Below are 18,048 nucleotides of genomic sequence, written 5' to 3' on the forward strand. Positions count from 1 at the left end.
AGGTTGCTCTGTGTTCCTGGCATCTACAATAGTACTGAGGTCTCTACTGGGATTGAGGCTGCTCTTTCTCCAGTGGCTTCCTGGACTGTCTTCAGGAACTCTGAACCTATCACATGGTGCTAAACCTCAGTGTTTCTTTACGATCTCTTTAATCCCGAGGTCTTCACCACCACCGAAACCTCCTCTTCCCTAATGGTCTCTCCTGGCCTCTCACGGCACAGAGCCTCAGGTGTTTTCCATGACGCCTTCCCATCTGCGATGTTCATTCTCATGCCACTAAATGAGTATCATGTGGGAGACTTACCCATTGCTAATTCAACTGCCAGCTTGGGATGCAGTTTTGTCCCCCTCTGGACCATAGCTCTGTGTGCTGACCCCAAGGAAGTACTTCTAAGATTTCACTTCTTTGATACTGGTCTCTTATTACCCATTATTGTATTTTCAATCCTAGAAACCAGAGTCCCCTGTCCCAATAAGACAAAGACTTCACTTCTACAGATTCATAATTCAAAGCCTCATGTCAATAACCCTAATAGAGTCTTTGTTTCCCTCTGAAACTCCCCACGCCAGGCCTCCATTGTCTACACACCTCTCAATTTTCCTATCTCCCAAACTCCCTCAAGAATCCATTAAGCTCTAAGCACTCAAACCCTTTTCTATCCCAAAGTTCCCAAATCCTTCCACAACCATTCTCCAAAGCAACACAGTCAGATCCATCACAGCAAGAGCCCATTCTCTGGCATCAATTTCTGTCCTAAATTGCTATGATTAAACATCGATCAGAACCAACTTGGGGAGGAAAGGGTTTATTTGGCTTGCAGATCACAGCCCATCACTGACGAAAACGAAGGCAGGAACCTGGAAGCAGAAATGGAAGCAGAGACCATGCGAGGGACGCTACTTAATGCTATATTTTCCATGCCTGACTCAGCTTGCTCTTTTCATACAAGCCATGGACCACCTGTCCTGGGCTAACGCCACCCATAGCATGCCGGGACCCCACACATCAACCCTGGATCAAGGAAAAGCCACATATGCTCAACTACAGGACAATTGGATGGAGGCATTTTCTCAATTGAGTTTCCCTCTTTCCAGACACTGTAGTTTTCATCAAGTTGACCAAAACAAAAACTAACCATCACCATGTTAAAGAATGAGAAAATGAGCAGATAAACAAGTAGTCTTGCGTGAGACTTTTCCTGGAGAGACACAGTGTAATAGCTATTCACCCCAAGTAGGGAATCATGGACAGATGTACAAAGTGACAGCTGTACAAAAGTTCAACTTGATGAAATAGTGAATCTCTATTGGGGTTGCTTCCAGCAGTGTGGGTGATGGGTTGCTATGGGAGCAGGGGTGGCTCCAAAGCAGCTGCATCACCAACAGTTGCGATCCACATGGGTGACAGCTCAAAAAGGCTGCGACACTGGCATTCCCTACAGGCCTCACATGCAGGTTGGCAGCTGGTCTTGTCAGCATCTTCTCCCTCATTGATGGTTTGCTTCTTCTATAACCCTGGGAAAGGCAGGGCCTTGGGAATGGGAAACCATGTCAGCTTTCTCAGACGTGCGAAACTTGTTGACTTCTTGAGTTTCAGGTACCTCCCTCTTTTGTGACCCAACCAGGCCAATGTTTCCTGTTGGCCACTGTGGCCTCTGCAGAGTAGATCTGTTGTGTGAAGTCATAGGACTAGGGGGTTAGAGAGGTGACTCAGTGTGTAGGAATGCTTGCTGCTCTCGTGCATGATCCGGGTTTGGTGCCCAGCACCTACAGGGATGTTAACAACCTGCCGTATTTCCAGTTACAGAGGACCTGATACACTTTTATGGCCTCAGCAGGCACCAGGTACACATATGGTTCACAGACATACATGCAGCCAAACACATAAATTAAATGTTTTCCTTCCTTCCTTCCTTCCTTTCTTCCTTCCTTCCTTCCTTCCTTCCTTCCTTCCTTCCTTCCTTCCCTTCTTTCTTTCATTTCTTTCTAGATGCAAGACTAGATATAAGCACTTTTAGGAACAAATATAAAGAAAAATGGTTGAAGTTGAGATCATTGGACACATAAAATTCAGGGGTCTGGGTGAAGCCATGTGTCTAGACTGATAGGGAGCAGTGTGAAGAGGATTTGCTCAGTAAAAGGAATCAGAATGCCAAAGCACACCACAGTCTATGACAGAACCTGCCGTGAGGCAAAAGATCAGGAAGTTCAAAAGAAAAAAAAGTTAAGCATATTTTGGACACATTGTCATCAAGTAATAATGTAAACTCAGATAAAGTTGACAGTAAGTGATAACAGTGTCTTCCCCCACCCCAGGAACTTGTAACTGTGTTGTATGAAATGCTCGACTTCAATGATATGGAGGATCAGGACACTTATTTAGAGGACAGGAAAGTACGTAATGCTTCCTTAAATTTTGACACGGGAGACAGAAGATCTGCTAAATTACACACTGTTTCCTCTGCTTAAGACATCAGGGGTGTTAATTAATTTAACAAGTATTTCTTGAGGGTTTCTGTGCCACAGATAATTTATTAGACACTAGGACTCCAGCGGTGAACATAGAACCCCCTAGTTCTATGTCACTTGGATTCTACTGTGTTTGTAGAAGAAGCCAAGAATGGAAAAGAAACAAATTGATATTAACATATTGAGGAATGCTCATTGAAATGAAGTACGAGGAAGCACGGAGAAGGGCATAGCATTGGCGGAAGGCTGGATGCCTGGGAATCTGAGACAGTTTACTCGTGCCAGCAAACAAACTATGGACTATTGTGTGGCATGGGACCATCCCTCTACTGAAGCCTATAAGACAGGAGCCCCACTTTGTCCTGTGCTCCTGAATGCTCTTCAAAGTCCCCATTGCATTGTTTCTCTATGTATCATATTAATAACTCTTTAAAAACATCTATATGAGAAGGACAATCTGATGCCGTGTTCTCCTGTAACACACTACAGGCAGAGGGAGAAGCTAGTGCTAAGCTCTGTATTGACGGATGGTGCTGGGACAGATTCCTGGAAGCAAGGGCAGAGTGTGAGACAGGAACCAAGAGGCAGCAGAATAACACATTTTTAAATGATCCGTGTTAGCAGATGAAACAACTGAATCCAGTTCCCAGAAGGAAGGTTTTGATTTGGTGATGCTTGTCTCAATGGAACGGAATGTTCTGGCATCGTCCTGATGGAATGTGCGAGCACCCAGCCAACCCACGAATGCTGAAAGCCTAGGCTCCATGTTCCTCCAGGCACAGGATTTATGGCTGCGGGATCTATGGAAACCAGAGGTGAAGGCTGCTGAGGCCACTCTGCGGCCATGAGCCATAGTGATGTTGGTTTTCTCACGCGGTTATGATAACATTGCTGAGTGGATGGGTTATGGAAAAACAAGTTCATTCCCCATGGTTCTTGAGGTTGGGAATTCTAAGACCGAGATACTTGAAAATTCTGTGTCTAGGGTGGACTTTGCCTAGAAAACCACAGGGAACGCTGAAGTTCAACTGTTAAGAGTTCTTTCCCAGTGTACACAAGACCCTAGTACCTTATAAACCTGGTGTGGTGGTTAAATTCTCTACCCAGGATGCATTCCCACCTATAAGAATGCAGTGTGAGAATCCAGCTGCTGCTCTGGGCATAACACCTGAAGCAGCCCTTTCCTCTGAAGCTACTGCAGGCATCTCTAACGTGGCAGGAGCAGTCTCTGCAGGCGAGTCGTGTTCAGACTATGGACATCCTGGGGGACATAGCTACAGAAGACACTGTCACATTGTCAACAATCACACTTGGACCCACAAAGAAGGGTTTGCCATCCCTCCTAGCCTCATCTGGGGAAGGTTTTACCACTCCCATGGGACCGAGGCTCTGGAGTCCTTGACTTGGTCACAACAACGTCAACAATATACATTGATTCAGGACTTGACTTGCTTTCTTGCAGAGTGCCTCTTTCCTGGAACCAAACCGAGTATGTGACCAACACTGTAAAGGACCTCAACACCTGTAATGGAACCCACATCCCCCCCCCCCTCCAGCCCTTCCTCCACCTACTAAGCCTTAATTAACTTCAAGGCAGTGTGTTCCAGTGGAGCCTCACTCCAGGGGATCCCTTCTGCAGTATAGGAGCTCTGCCTTCCATCTCTCTCGTGAGTGGGTAAAATAATAAGACACTTATTTCTAAAACTCATCCTCTGTGAATTTCATTCTTTGAATTCATGAAACAAGAACCCAAGGCCTCTGGCTTTCAGGGGCTTTGATGACTGTTGAGCTCTAAGGACCCCAACCTCTCAACTCTAAACACAACAGCTAAGAAAGGCTCTGTCGCAAAGAGACCCCATAGCCCTCTATCATGATTATGAGGCCATTAACCAAAATCACGAGGGCTCTACCCCATGACCTAATCACATTCCAGGATCTCAAATATAAGTACCTTTGGGGTTAGGGCCTCTGCACGTGACTTCTGATGGGACAGAGGACCTCCAGTCTATAGCAAGAACAAGTCTTCCAGGCACCCTTTCCTCGCCTACAGGAAGGACAAACACAGAGAGCAAACAGCAGACAAGACTTGAAGACACACAGATGGATTCTGGTATTGTTTTCTCCCAGAGAAAGAGATGTACTCAGAGCTTAATGTCCAGAGTGGGACATCTGTTAGTGATCAGGCTGCTCAGTGTGTGGGCTGCCTGCTGAGGGGACAAGTCTGAAAAAATTTTGGGATCACCCAACATGACTAGTCTAGTGAGAACTTGAGGACTGTGTTAATGAGGCTGTGTGGCCATTCCCTTTTGTAGCATTGTCTATGGCCCCTGGCCCTCTATGTTCATAGCTTTAGATACAAACATGTTTCCAGCTATGTTCCATCCTTTTTGCTAATCTAATCTTTCTCTGTATCATGGAGAGGTGGCTCAGCGGTTAAGAGCACTGCCTGCTCTTCCAACGGTCCTGAGTTCAAGTCCCAGCAACCACATGGTGGCTCACAACCATCTGTAATGAGATCTGGTGCCCTCTTGAGGAAGAGACCTGGTCAGTCGTCCTCATCAATATAGACCATGAAACCCAGTATAGACTAGCTTAACAGAACCTCCATATACAGGCTGCCCATGCATGCTTCAGCGTTGCCAGGGCATACATTTTATTCATTTTCCCATTCTTCTGCCCATCGTGGCTTGGCCCTGGTGTATAGGTGGAGTTTCTCCCTCACTCTTCTTCAATAGCCTCCATAGTTCAGTTGCAGTCACAGTGGCTGAAGGGCTGATGTTCAGTCTGTAGATAGGTGTTTGACTTTGGCGACAATGGACGGGCAGAAGGTAACTCTTCTGATGTGAGTACTGCAGAAGTAATGGCCTTGGGAGTTCCACCAAAGGGACCCAGAGGGGAGGAATTGCATCTTCTGGGGACCTCAAACAGCAGAGAAGACATGTCACCTAGCAGATGGGCACTCATCCCCACCTTCCTCTAAGCAGGCCACTTGGCTCAGAATCTATAGCTTGCCACTGTTACAGACTCAGGACTGAGTCAGGAGGGCACACACTAAGATTTCCTCATTCTTGTGTGCCAGGACAAAGAATTCTACCAGGCACTCATGGTTATTAACAGAAGCAACATTTCATTAAGAAACAGGAATGCTCCTGGGAGTGGGTTAATGAGCTGCGGAAAGGCACGTGTTAACAGTCCTCTGGCCAGGAGTCTCATGACCCCTTCTAGGCCATTTACAGCATGGCCACCCTTTCTCACACTCGGAGAGCCTGGGCATCTCTCACACATGCTCGGTGACAGGGAGCCAGCTGAGGGGGGGTTTTCAGTCATTCTGTCAACTCACTGCGTTCACACTGTTACTCCCGATGACCTGCTCCACACCCCCACTCTGCTGCCACAGCCTAAGTGGGGGCAAGGGCGTCTGTTCGTGATATCTCGGTAGCTGAGAACCCTTCTTGGAGTTCCTGGTCTCCTTATAAAATAATCTAAGAATGGGCTCAAACAGAAGCTTAATTCTATTGAAATTTAAAACAAAACAAAACTTCTGTAAATACCATCAGCTACCCAGAGGAGCAGAGTGGAGTACAGAAATAAAAAGTCGTTTCATTGTTGCCAGCATGGAGGTCCACCACATGGACGGGAGAAGGGCTTTAGTAAAAGAGAAAGGAACCCCAAAGTACCAGAAAAATGTTGCCTAAGCTCTGACCAGCATCCAAAAGACGTTGACTACATCTTCCTCTGCTTTTCACTATTCCTTGTCTGTTTATTTGGCCTACAGAGAACAGGTGGCTGAGACTAACTTGTTTGGGCTCTGGAGCCAGGACTCTGACCCTGACCTTGCTGGTGACACTGTGACTCATATCTCAGACACAGCTCACAGGGCCCCACAATTTCCCCTGAAGACTAATGGAGAGTCTGGCTGTCTGGCAGGGTCGGAAGGAGGTGTTGTGCCTGGAAAGCATTTGCTATCTCGTCCCTGGACTCCGTCTTTGGTCTGTCTGACCGCTGGCGTGTAGGTGAACATGAAAACTGGGGATGTGTGAGCTTCCCTGGCAACAGGTTCAAGCCCTGATAACTAACTAAAGTGTGAGAGTCTGTCTGAAATATTTGGGCTTCCAGGTGAATCTTTAATACGTATTTTGGAATATTTGCATATGCATATGAGTTATCTTGGGAAGGAGACATAAATTTAAACACGAAATGTATTTATGCTTCATATCTAACTTATGCACATAGCCTGAGGCTGTTTTATATGGCAGTGTTAATAATTTTGCACAGGAAGCAAAGCTTTATGGTGTAGAAGTTTCTAATTATGCCATGTTTGCTGTTGAAAATGGTTTGTGTCTTGGAGCCTTCTGGACTTCTGATTTAGGTGCTGGGGAGGCTCAGTCTGCACTGGCAGAGCTACCGCTTCGAGGAGACTTGGTGGTTGTGTAAGTATGACCTCTATCAACCGAGTATGTCAGATTTACATGTTGGCAGAAAGCATCACCCGGTGGCAAGGTGCCGCCGATGCTGTCCTTTTGTGGTAACCGTGCTTGGTTGCCAACTTGGCCACCTCTGGAACCAAATAAAACCCAAGCAGTTGGGTACTGCCTGTGAGGGGTTTTCTTGGTTGGATCATTAGACCAGAAGATCTGCCCTAAATCTGGGCTGCCTCTTCCAGTGCCAGACCACATGAAAGGACACAGAAGCAGGAAGCTTTTGCTTTTGCCTGCTTGCTCTTACTCTCACTGGCAAGGTCATCTATCCTGTTGCTCCTTCACTGGGACAACCTCTTTCTGGGATTCTGACATAGACGGCAGACCTCCTAGCACCAGACTGGGATTGCTGAGACATCCAGTCTCCTGGACGGAACAATTACTGCTAGCCTTCCACCTTGACAGCTATTGTCAGACCCTCAGACCGCAGCCTGCAACCCACTTTAATAGTAATAATAATAATAGTAGTAGTAGTAGTAATAATAATAAGTCTATATTTATTCTATTGGTTCTGTTTCTCTTGAGAACCCTGACTAGTACACACACAAGCCATCTCAGGGAAGTCACACAACACACACAGTGTTATCATGCCCACCTCACCAGACCTGGCAGGCTTCAAGCCTTCAGCAGACATCTGTCGTAGAAGTTGCTGTGAACCCAGAATATGCCTGGATAATATGGTGGCCTGGTGTGTGACAAAAAAGCATTTGCCAAGCACAATTAAGCAGGATGAAGCCTGCAGAAGAGCAGCTAACCTAATCAACGCAGCACTGTTAGTCTGAGGCGCTGCAGAAATTAATTGCTGTTGTGCAAACGCAGAGCTAATTGAAAATAGGTCTTTTGGATACATTGAAGCAGGCCCTTGAGGACCCGTACTTCCTAAGCTTTCAGCACTCGCTTGCAGGCAGCTTGTCACCACAAGGATCTTTAAGGCACCAGCACCGGCTTTTGATTGTGTGTGTGTGTGTTTATTTATTTGTGTGAATCTATTCATTACTTTATTTATGTGTGTCCTCATGTGTTTATTTATTTGTGTGAATTTATTTCTTTGTGTGTGTCCTCATGTGTGTTTATTTGTGTGAATTTATTTATTTATTACTTTATTTGTGGGTGTATGTGCTCACAAGCATGAGGGAGGCCAAAGTTAAAACTGAGGTGTTTTCCTCAGCTGTTATTTTTTGAGACACAGTTTGTCACTGTCCTGATTAGCTTTCGCCGACTTGACACATGCTAGAGTCCTTTGGGAAGAGGGAAGCTTAGGTGAGAAAATGCCTCCATTAGGCTGGCCTGTGGCAAGCCTGTGCAGCATTTTCTTGATTCATGATTGATGTGGGAGGGCTCAACACTCTGCAGGCAGTGCAACCCCTGGACTGATGGTCCTTGATGCTATAAGAAAGCAGGCTGAATAAACCAGGAGAAGCGTACCAGTAAGCAGCGCGCTCCTCCATGGATTCTGCTTGAGTTTCTCTCTCCAGTTCATGCCCTGACTTCCATCAGTGATGGAGTGTCAGCTGAGATTTTAAGGCAAAATAAACACCTTCTTCCTTAGATTTGTTTTTTTTTTATTACAACAATAAAAACACAAAGATAATCACAAACCAGTAACAATTCAGACAGGCTAGCCAGTAAGTCCTAAGAATTCTCCAGTCTCTGCCTCCTCAAGATGGAAAATACTGGCTGGTCCTTTTATTTTTATTTTACTTTTTAAATAAAGAGCGTCATATATCCCCTGATAGTCTCACTAAGTAGCTGAAGATGGACTTGAACTGGTAGGCATGGAGGTGGAGTTAGCAATCAGGACAGGATAAGAAGAAAGGAGGCAATGAACCATGAGCTGCAAGCAGCCTCAGCCCTGACTGACAGTGTCAGATCCAAACTTTGACAGGCACCATATGCATGCTTCCTTCTAGGCGTCTTCCAGGCTAAGTGTGGTTCAGCTCTTCCTGTCTTTCCACTTCTGAGGTCTCTGGAACAGGGACTTTACACCAGCTGTCCTGAAGAGAGAGCTGGTCCTTTGTTTTGCGGTCTTGAGTGTGGAGGGCATGGAATGAGGAACAGGAAGAGTCCCCACAAGGGCTGTAGACGGTGTAATAACATGGCAATGTTAAGGTTGGGTTTGCTTGGCAGAACGCTTGTTCTTGTAGGAATAGGTGCTGGAGAATGCCACCCTCTTGTCACTATAAAGAACAGTTTCTTGGGGTTGGAGAGACAGCATTGTGGTTAAGAGCACTGGTTGCCCTTGAAGAGGACCTGGGTTTGGTCATGGCACCCACATGGCAGCTCACAGCCATCATTGAGTCCAGTACAGGAAATCAGAACCATCTTGTGGTCACTTCAGGTACCAGGCACACACATAATGCATACTCATACATGCAGGCACGTACTCATGTGCACAAAATGAATAATAAATAATAGAAAAGAAAAAAATGTGAGCCAGTCACCTGCACTTCCCATTTCCTCCACAAGATGGCGCCAGGCAGAATCTTGGGATACAGAGCTCAACTATAAACCCAGAAAGCCATACTCCCCAGTCCCTGGTGGCCTTGAGATGGCCCCAACTGATGGCAGCGACTACATACTTTTTGGCAGGCCAGCAATGTTTGCCAAGGCTTCCATCATATAGAATGATAGTTGCCGTTTTTCTGAGTGTGGGCAAGTCAAGTACGCAGCATGTTTGAGGGGTGGTCTCCACACCCAGGGCACAGGTAGGGAACTGAGGAGGAAGGATACTGAGTGGTAGGATCAGAATCCATCCCAAGGTGTCTGTATAGTTCTTTCCATTAAGAAAAGGCTCCTGGGTACATCCCACGCATGGGAAAGGGAGTCTTAAAAATGTATGGGTGTGCGTGAACAGGTGTGTGTGTATGTGTGACCGTTTGTGTGTGTGTGTGTGTGTGAGCTGGTGTGTATATATGTGTGACCGTTTGTGTATGTGTGTGTGTTCTGGCATGTATGCTCATGTGTGTATGTACATGTGTGTGTGACTGCGTGTGTGTGTATTGGCGTTGTGTGTGTGTGTGTGTGTGTGCGTGTGTGTTTCATCTTCCGTAACATGATCTATCCCCCTTGAGACAAGTTTCCTTCCTGATCTAGAGCTCACCAGCAGTAAGTGTAAGCTAGGTTGGTTGGTTGGTAGGCAACAGGGATCCTCCTGCCTCCACATCCTCAGGGCAGGGTACAGGCATGGCCAGCATTTCCAGCATTTTAGCATGAGGCCTGAGTATCTGAACTCAGGTCTCACAGCTGCACGACAGCTCTTTAGCTACTTTAGCCATCTCCCCAGCCCTGGACTTAACTTGTGGTGTCATTGCTCAGACACCACACACCATACACCTTTGCTGAGTAAGGGTCTCTCACTGGACTGGAGATTGTCGAACAGGCTAGGCCGGCTGTCCTGAGAAAGCTAGGGATCTGCCCCTGTCTGCTATTCCAGCATTGTGAATACACACATGTACCACTATGCTCGGCTTTGTAGATAAGTTCTGCTGGCAGAACTCAAGTCCCCACACAACAAAGGACACCACAGGCCAAATTATCTTCCCAGCTCTCTTAAATAGATCTGTTTTCACACTCGGGGGTCACAACCTGTGCCCAGGTCAAGTAGGATTACTCATCCTCAAAAAGTCAATTAAAAGACAAATTAATAGGGAAAGGCAAAGAGAGAGACAGAGAGAGAGAGAGACCGAGAGAGACACACACAGAGAGAGAGAAAGACACACAGAGAGAGAGAGAGAGAGAGAGAGAGAGAGAGAGAGAGAGAGAGAGAGAGAGAGAGAACGAAGTACATCTTTTGGCTCCTGAAGTGAGATTCAAGTTTACATAGGAGGCCGAGGATGTACACACCCACGGAGGCCTGGTCAAGGTGCCATCTGCGCACCACTGACCCATCACCACGTGTGCCTCAGTCTCATGCTGGAAGATGGTTTGACAAGTTGCTTACTGTGTGAAACCTCCCTCTTGGAGACAGGCTCCCCCTCTGGTTGGTGCCCTTTCCTTCCACCTCCAAGCAAGATGTTTCTGGGAAATGTCCCATTTCCTTGTCATCCATTCTTTCAATAGTCTGATGGTGAGCTAGGAAGACATGGGGCCTCTTCAGAGCATCTTTTCTGGGGGGCGGGGTGCAGGCAGGGATTCAGAGCCATTGTTAACTCCAAGTCCCAAGCTCCCATGAGTCCCTTTAAGGACTCCAGCTGATGCCCACCACTCCCTCCTGTATTCATTTGTCATGCAGACTCGAGGATGGTAACAATAAGCCAGTTTTGTCCCGTCCCCTTCTGTCCAGAAACCAGAGACTCTCAGAAGAGTGGAGTCAAATGCACTGTGTACTTTTCTTGGGACCCCAATACAGTAAACAAATCCTTAATAATTGACTAACACAGAGCCTGTGTGCTGTATGATAATCCACCGTTAATGCGAGCTTTCTGCAGTACCTAGGGCTGCATTGTTCTGAGCTCCAGAGTGGGAAACCAGGGAGCTTAATTGGTGCTGCTTCAAGCCGAACACCTCCTTTGCAATTACACATGAATTATGATTCATTACAGGAACAATCAACTGCATTACTTTCATAGACTTCCATTTCGCTGTTGAAAGTCAAGATTTCTCTAATAGTTTTCCATTAAATCAGCTTGATTTGTGAGGCTTCCAAGGCCCCCGCAGTCCCCTTCCGTGTGCCTTTTGCTGTTAGAAAGTACCAGTTGGTTTTGCACCCATCTGGGCTAAGGCATCTGCCAGGGTGCTCCCTCACAGAAACACGGAGCACCACGGCCCTCTTTTGTTTCTCTAACCGTTCCTTTTAGTGCTGGTGTGGATGTGATGTGCTTAGAGTTCTAAGCTTCACGTTCATCGCTTGCTGAATGAGGAAGGGATCCCTGAGAGGAGAGGACATGAAGATGGAACTCCTTGCCCAGGCTGCAGGGAGTAGTCACGAGGCATTGGTTCCTTCCCCATCCTCACTCTGGCCGACTCTTCTACTCCAAATGAGACATGCTGTGGGCTTTGGTGATAGAGCTGCCTTTGAGTATTTTCACTTTCTTTAAACAACCCCAATACAATTCATCCGGCCATCAGGTTGGTCTTGGTAGCATCCTTACTTTGGTCCATCATCAGTTTCCTATCTGTTTGTTCACATCTTCCCAGGAATAGCATCATTTAACACTTTGTTGTGTGGGTTTCCTAAGCATGGTCTTGGACTTGTGGAAAGGTATGATGAAGAATATTCAGATTTATCTTCAGCTTCTGCCTTTGACTGCTAGATGAACTTGTATCTAGACTCATGTACCTCCTGGATTGGAATCCAGAATTGGAGTCTATCTTCTGGCACCTTTATCTGGCATTAGTGCCACAACTTCCACACTTCTGGCTTTGTATATGTTGCTGATGTTATGCGTCTCTTATTCCTTCCAAAGTCAAATAGACCCAAGTCTGGGAGCTGGAGAGATGACTCAGTGGTTAAGAGCTTGTGGTTTTCACTTCCCAGCACCCTAGTGGAGGAGGTCACAGCTGCTCGTAAGTCAAATTCTTTGTGGAGGAGCGTGCCATTGAGTTAGCTGGAAATGTTCTGGGGGAGGCTTTGTGTGAGGTGGCAGATGACACCAAGGTGTTGTGAAATGAAAGCGTGTCTGAGCCTGGACCAGTAGACACTTCTGGCCTCTGCGGGCAGTCATATTCGTATGTACATACTCACACTCAGATACACAGGCTTACACATGACTAAACACAATAAAAATGAGTCTTAAAAATATAATGAAGTCTAATTATAAGAAGCCGTGCTGGATGCCACTGAAAAATCAATATAGAGAAAAAGACTTGCCACAGCCCTTTCCTTCAAGTTACTCCTTTCATGACATGGTTTTCTAGCAGAGAGATAAGTGAATATGCTGTAAATCTTGTGTGTGTGTGTGTGTGTGTGTGTGTGTGTCTTAGTTAGAGTTTCTATTACTATGAAGAGACACCATGACCATGGCAACTCTTATAAAGAAAAAAACATTTAATAAACCAGCCTACAGTTCAGAGGTTCAGTCCATTATCATCGTGGAGGGTCAGGGCATCATCTAGACAGACATGGTGCTGGAGAGATTGCTGAGAGTTCTACATCTTGCACAACAGGAAGTGGTCTGAGACACTGAGCGGTATCTTGAGCATCTATGAGATCTCAAAGCCTGCCTCCACAGTGACACACTGTTGTGGAAGCTGGATCCATTTAGCCAATGACATCTGGAGGTGACTTGCCATGGGTGTGGTTTTCTCTGATATGTGACTGGATGAGACCTGAGGTGGGGCAGCAGGTTGTGCGCTCTCTCACTTGGATGAGGAAGGATTCTGATGCACCATTCAGTGACCTGGTCTGGAGCTTTCTCCATCCTTCCTTGGTGGATGAAGGGGCAATGGCATTGCTTACCGCTGTAGCTGTGAGGGTATGTGTTCCTTAATTTGTCCCTTAATAACTAAGTTTTTCCCCCCAAGCATCTGTGGATTTCTTGCAATAACATACTTCCTCTAACAAGACCACACCTACTCCAAACAAGGCCACACCTCCCAATAGTGCCACTCCCTTTGGGGGCCATTTTCTTCCAAATCACCACATTCTACTCCCTGCCCTCCAAAGGCTTGTAGTAGTATCATAATGCAAAAATGCATTCAGTCCAACTTCAAAAGTCCCCATAGTTTATAACAGTCCCAAACTTATTTCAAAATCAATAAGCAGATCACAGACTTCCAACATATGACACAAGATAAACATTACTATTCCAAAAAGCAGGGAGGGGAGCATGGTGAAATACTGGAGCAAAGCAAGACCAAAAACTAGTTGGGCAAACTCCAAACTCTGCACCTCCATGTCTGACATTTAAATGCTCCTCAGATCTCCAACTCCTTTCAGCTTTGTTGACTGCAACATACTTCTTTCTCTTGGGCTGCTTCCACTTCCTATAGCAGCTCTCCTCGGCAGGCGTCCCAGAGTTCTGGCATCTATAACATCTTGGGGTCTGTGGGCCTCCATTCAGGGACACCCCTGACATATGCCTGACCGCGGCGGCTTTTCCTAGTCAGAGAGGAAAGTTTCATAGCACCTTTCTTGGTTCTCGAAGCCAGAACCATGTGGTCAAAGCTGCCAAGTTCTGTTGCTTACTGGGGCTGGAACATGACTCTGTTGTTCAATTATATCTTTACCAGCTTTCTGTTGTCAAGAATTTCCTTTACTGCCTAAGATCATATATCACTTCATCATGCATTGTATGGCTACGTTGTGCATTAGGTGAGCATGAGCAAGCTTTCCCTTTTAAGTAAACTCTGCCTGCGTGTTTGCTGAAGTGCTATTAATAAAAGCTCAGAGACAGAAATTGGGATTCAACTTGAAAGTCATAAAAGAAAAACAGCCAGCTACTGGCTCTTACCTTAACCTCAGTCAGAAAATGGTGATCCTGCCTCCAGGAATCTCAGAATGAGACTCTGTCTGAAAACTGTCTCCTCCTGTTTTATCATCTTCTCTAGGGCTAGGATTAAAGGTGTGCACCGATGGGATTAAAGGCATGGACAGCCCAGTTTCTATGGCAACTAGTGTGGCTACTAGGATTATAAATGTCTGTCATTGTGGCTACTGGGATTAAAGGTGTGTGTCATTAAGACCTGGTCTATAAGGGTGACCAGTGTGGCTGCTTTATTTTTCTGATCTTCATACAAGCTTTATTTATTAAAATACAAAAAACCCGACTACATTTCCCCTTTTTGTCTAAAATAAAAAAGGCTATAACTAATATAAGAAAAAGTATATACAATTAGTACAATAACTACATGTAATATATTCTGGCAATAAATACATCAACAATGTCTAGTCCATTTGCATTTGACAAATTCAGAGAAAATACTCCATATGTATCCTATGTTGGTGAGTCCAAAGTCTTTTACCTAATGTAATTTCTATCTTAACTTTCTTTCTGTGTCAGGTAAACAAGGAAAACTATTACTCTCTAGTCTTTAACACTCTCAGAGACCCAAGAAGAAAATAATATTAACTGAGTAAACAGGAAGTGTAAAATAGTGATTTCCAAAAAATATGAGTAATGGCAGAAACAACTGGCTGTCTGGACAGTGACCCACAGTTCCTCTTCAACATGTGGCATCAGTCTTCAGCCTACAGGCCTAGCATATCTGACAGACTTTTCTGTGAAGCAGGATATTCTGAAGGGCTGTCTCTCCTTGTCTTGACAATGTTTGTCAGTCTCTTTCATGTCCTGCTTGTCTAATTAGGACAGCATACTGTCAGCATTCGAGGCAGGGGCATTTTCTTGCCTAGTGGCCTACTTTTGCCACAAAGAAAGTAAACTCAATAGGGCCATCCACTCCCATTGGAGATTTTTCAGGAGGTCTTCCTTGACCAAACTTTATTTTTCTTAACCCAGAATGAATCTGTAGCCTCTCATTTCCTGTGGAAACAAAAACAAAACCTCTTCTCTAAAGTAACATATCGTTTGACTTAAATTTTGAAACCAAGGCATTTTCAAAATACATATGTTGAGTTAATCCAGCTGCATTTATAATCAAATGTTTTCTAGCAGCTGTTGCTCCTTCCTCAGCAGTCAAACGACTCAGTAACAATGCAACAACATACAGTATCTTGATTATTGTTGTATTTTCCCTCTTTACATGGCTGTTTTAAAATGCTATTTTTTATTTTTATTTAGGTTTTTTGAGACAGGGTTTCTCTGTGTATCTTGTGCCACATTGGGCACCATTTTTAGCACAAATAATATTTTTAACATGAATGATAATAACCAGTATGGCTGTTTTACTTTTCCGATCTCCAGGCAAGCTTTATTTGTTAAAATACAAATAAAATGCCACTACAGTTTGCTCCCTTCACTTCCTCCTCTTGACCCACACAGCCCCCTTACCCTTGCCCTTTCCTAATAAACCTCCACGTGGATTTGTTGAGCTCTGTGCTTCATTCCTCACAGGGCCCTATGGCTGCTACATCACTACATAGTCTTTACGCAGGTGCAAAGGTCCCTTTAAGAGACAAGCTTTGCCCACTCCCACTCTCTCTTTCTGCCCTTTCTCTGAGGAAGCAGGTCACTGTATCTCTGTCTCTTTCTCTTCCTCTCTCTCCCCTTTCTTCCACAATACACACTTCCTTGCTATACAAGCTCTGTTTGTTGGTGTGTCTGTCCCTCGCCCGTCTTGGGCTCTCACTCGTCTCATGGCTCCTTGGCTCACCAAGGTCCACCGAGCATCATTTTGCAGCAGGGATGCTTTATTATGTGGGTTTTGGGAATGAACTAAGGTCTTCATGCTTGTTTAACAGTCTACTGGCATCACTCCAGATCCCAGTACTAAGGCTTTTTACCCTATGACCACTGCAGGGAATCAGGTGCCCAGGTAAGGAGGTCGGTGCTGTGTTGTCCCAACGCCTTGTGGAGGAGCACACAGTTGAGCTACCTGGGAAGGTTTGCGGAGACTGTGCGAGGCGGCAAGTGACAACCAAGGCACTCTGAAATGAGGGCATCTCTGAGCTTGAACCAGGGGACAATACATTGCATTAGGAGAGCTCCCTCATCATCGCCTCAGGGCTAGGGAGACAGCCCAGTTGCTTAAAGCTCTTACTGCATACATGAGGACCTGAGCTCAGATCCCCAGAACCCCCATAAAAGCCAGACACAGTTGTGAGTATCTATAACCCCAGTGTTCCTACAGGGAGATGAGACGTGGAGGCAGAGAATCTGTAGATGGTCACAGGCCTGCAAAAGATCCTGTCTGAAACCAAGATAGAAGGCAAGGACTGGCGTGGGGTGTACCTGCACTTACATATTCACATACATTCAGATGTCTGGACAGACAGACAGACAGACAGACAGGTAGACACACACACACAATTGTAAATTAACTCTATCCTAGTAGCCATTGTAAGGAAAATTTTTTTTCCTATGTAACAATAGGATGGAATCAATGACAAAATTTGAAAACAACCATCAGAGAACAGAAGTTGGGTGAACAGTCTGAATCCCACGATTAAGAACAATGATAAAGAAAATGGCATCAATTCAGCAAAGGCAGGAATTATACAAAAGAATGGATAGAGGAATTTGTTAAGTAAAAACATTAAATAAGATGTCAAGTACAATTACACCTGTCAAGATTCAGTATTAATCTAAGATAGATTCTCAACTAAAAATACTTCCAGGTGGAAATTTACAAGACACCGGAAACAACAACAAAGCCACAGTGGGGTTGTGGGTGATCAGCTAGAGAAGCCGCAGCAGGGACTAGTCACATAAAGCAAGGGTGATTCTGGCAACATATAACTCAGATTCCTAGGGCTGAAATACACCTTCCGACTATTTCTGGGCAGAGGCAGGAAGGCAGGCTGCAGCCCTGCTTGGAGCAATAGATACAGGAATCACAGAAGCCACCCAGAGACCCATTGCCATCACCTCCCCACCCCAGGACATTCCCGGGCAAGACTTAGAATGATTTGGAAAGAAATGTGAATCGTCCACTTGTGCACTGAAAGCAGTTTGCAGACACAGGCAGCAGAACGGTGGAGTTGCAAATTACAGTCTGAAGCTATCATGCATGCAGTAGCATATTTCACTCAGAAATAAAATGATGTCTGTAAAGATTTGAAAAATGATTTGATCCTGTTTGCGTTTTGTGGACAGGCTATGTAAAGTTTTTTTTTAAACCCATAGACCAGCCACAAAATTGAACATATGGAACACTGAGCACTCAGAAAAAACTCAACAATTTTCAAAACTCAGAACTCCTACAGACCATTTGATTTTTTGCCAAAGTTCAATACAATTAGAAATGATCTGAAGATAATGTACAAAAAACACACACCATCTAGTATTAAGAAAGATATAAAACTAAAATTACAAACCAAATATGGATTAGAGTGCACAAAAAAACATCTGGAGTCTAACAAAAATGGAAATGGAGAGGAGAAGCCAGAGTTTTAATTGCACTTACAAGAATATAATAAATACTGAAAATATGTTTATACCCAGCTGAATGAAATGAATAAAAAGTGTAAACAGTTTTAGCAGGAGAGATAAATTAAAGGACAGAAATTAATGTAGTGGAGCCAGATAAAATGTCTACTGTTAAT

General features: G+C 45.1%; 1 long non-coding RNA gene across 1 annotated transcript in view; it reads left to right on the plus strand.

Annotated features, from left to right (window-relative positions):
- LOC126496889 (uncharacterized) overlaps positions 1-18,048 on the plus strand; it is a 319,257-nt gene that overhangs the window by 199,758 nt on the left and 101,451 nt on the right. The gene's annotated exons all lie outside the window — the stretch shown is intronic.

Source organism: Alexandromys fortis, unplaced genomic scaffold (assembly GCF_014885135.2).
Source record: "Alexandromys fortis isolate MF-2015 unplaced genomic scaffold, M_Fortis_MF-2015_v1.1 scaffold_20, whole genome shotgun sequence".
Lineage (NCBI taxonomy): Eukaryota > Metazoa > Chordata > Mammalia > Rodentia > Cricetidae > Alexandromys > Alexandromys fortis.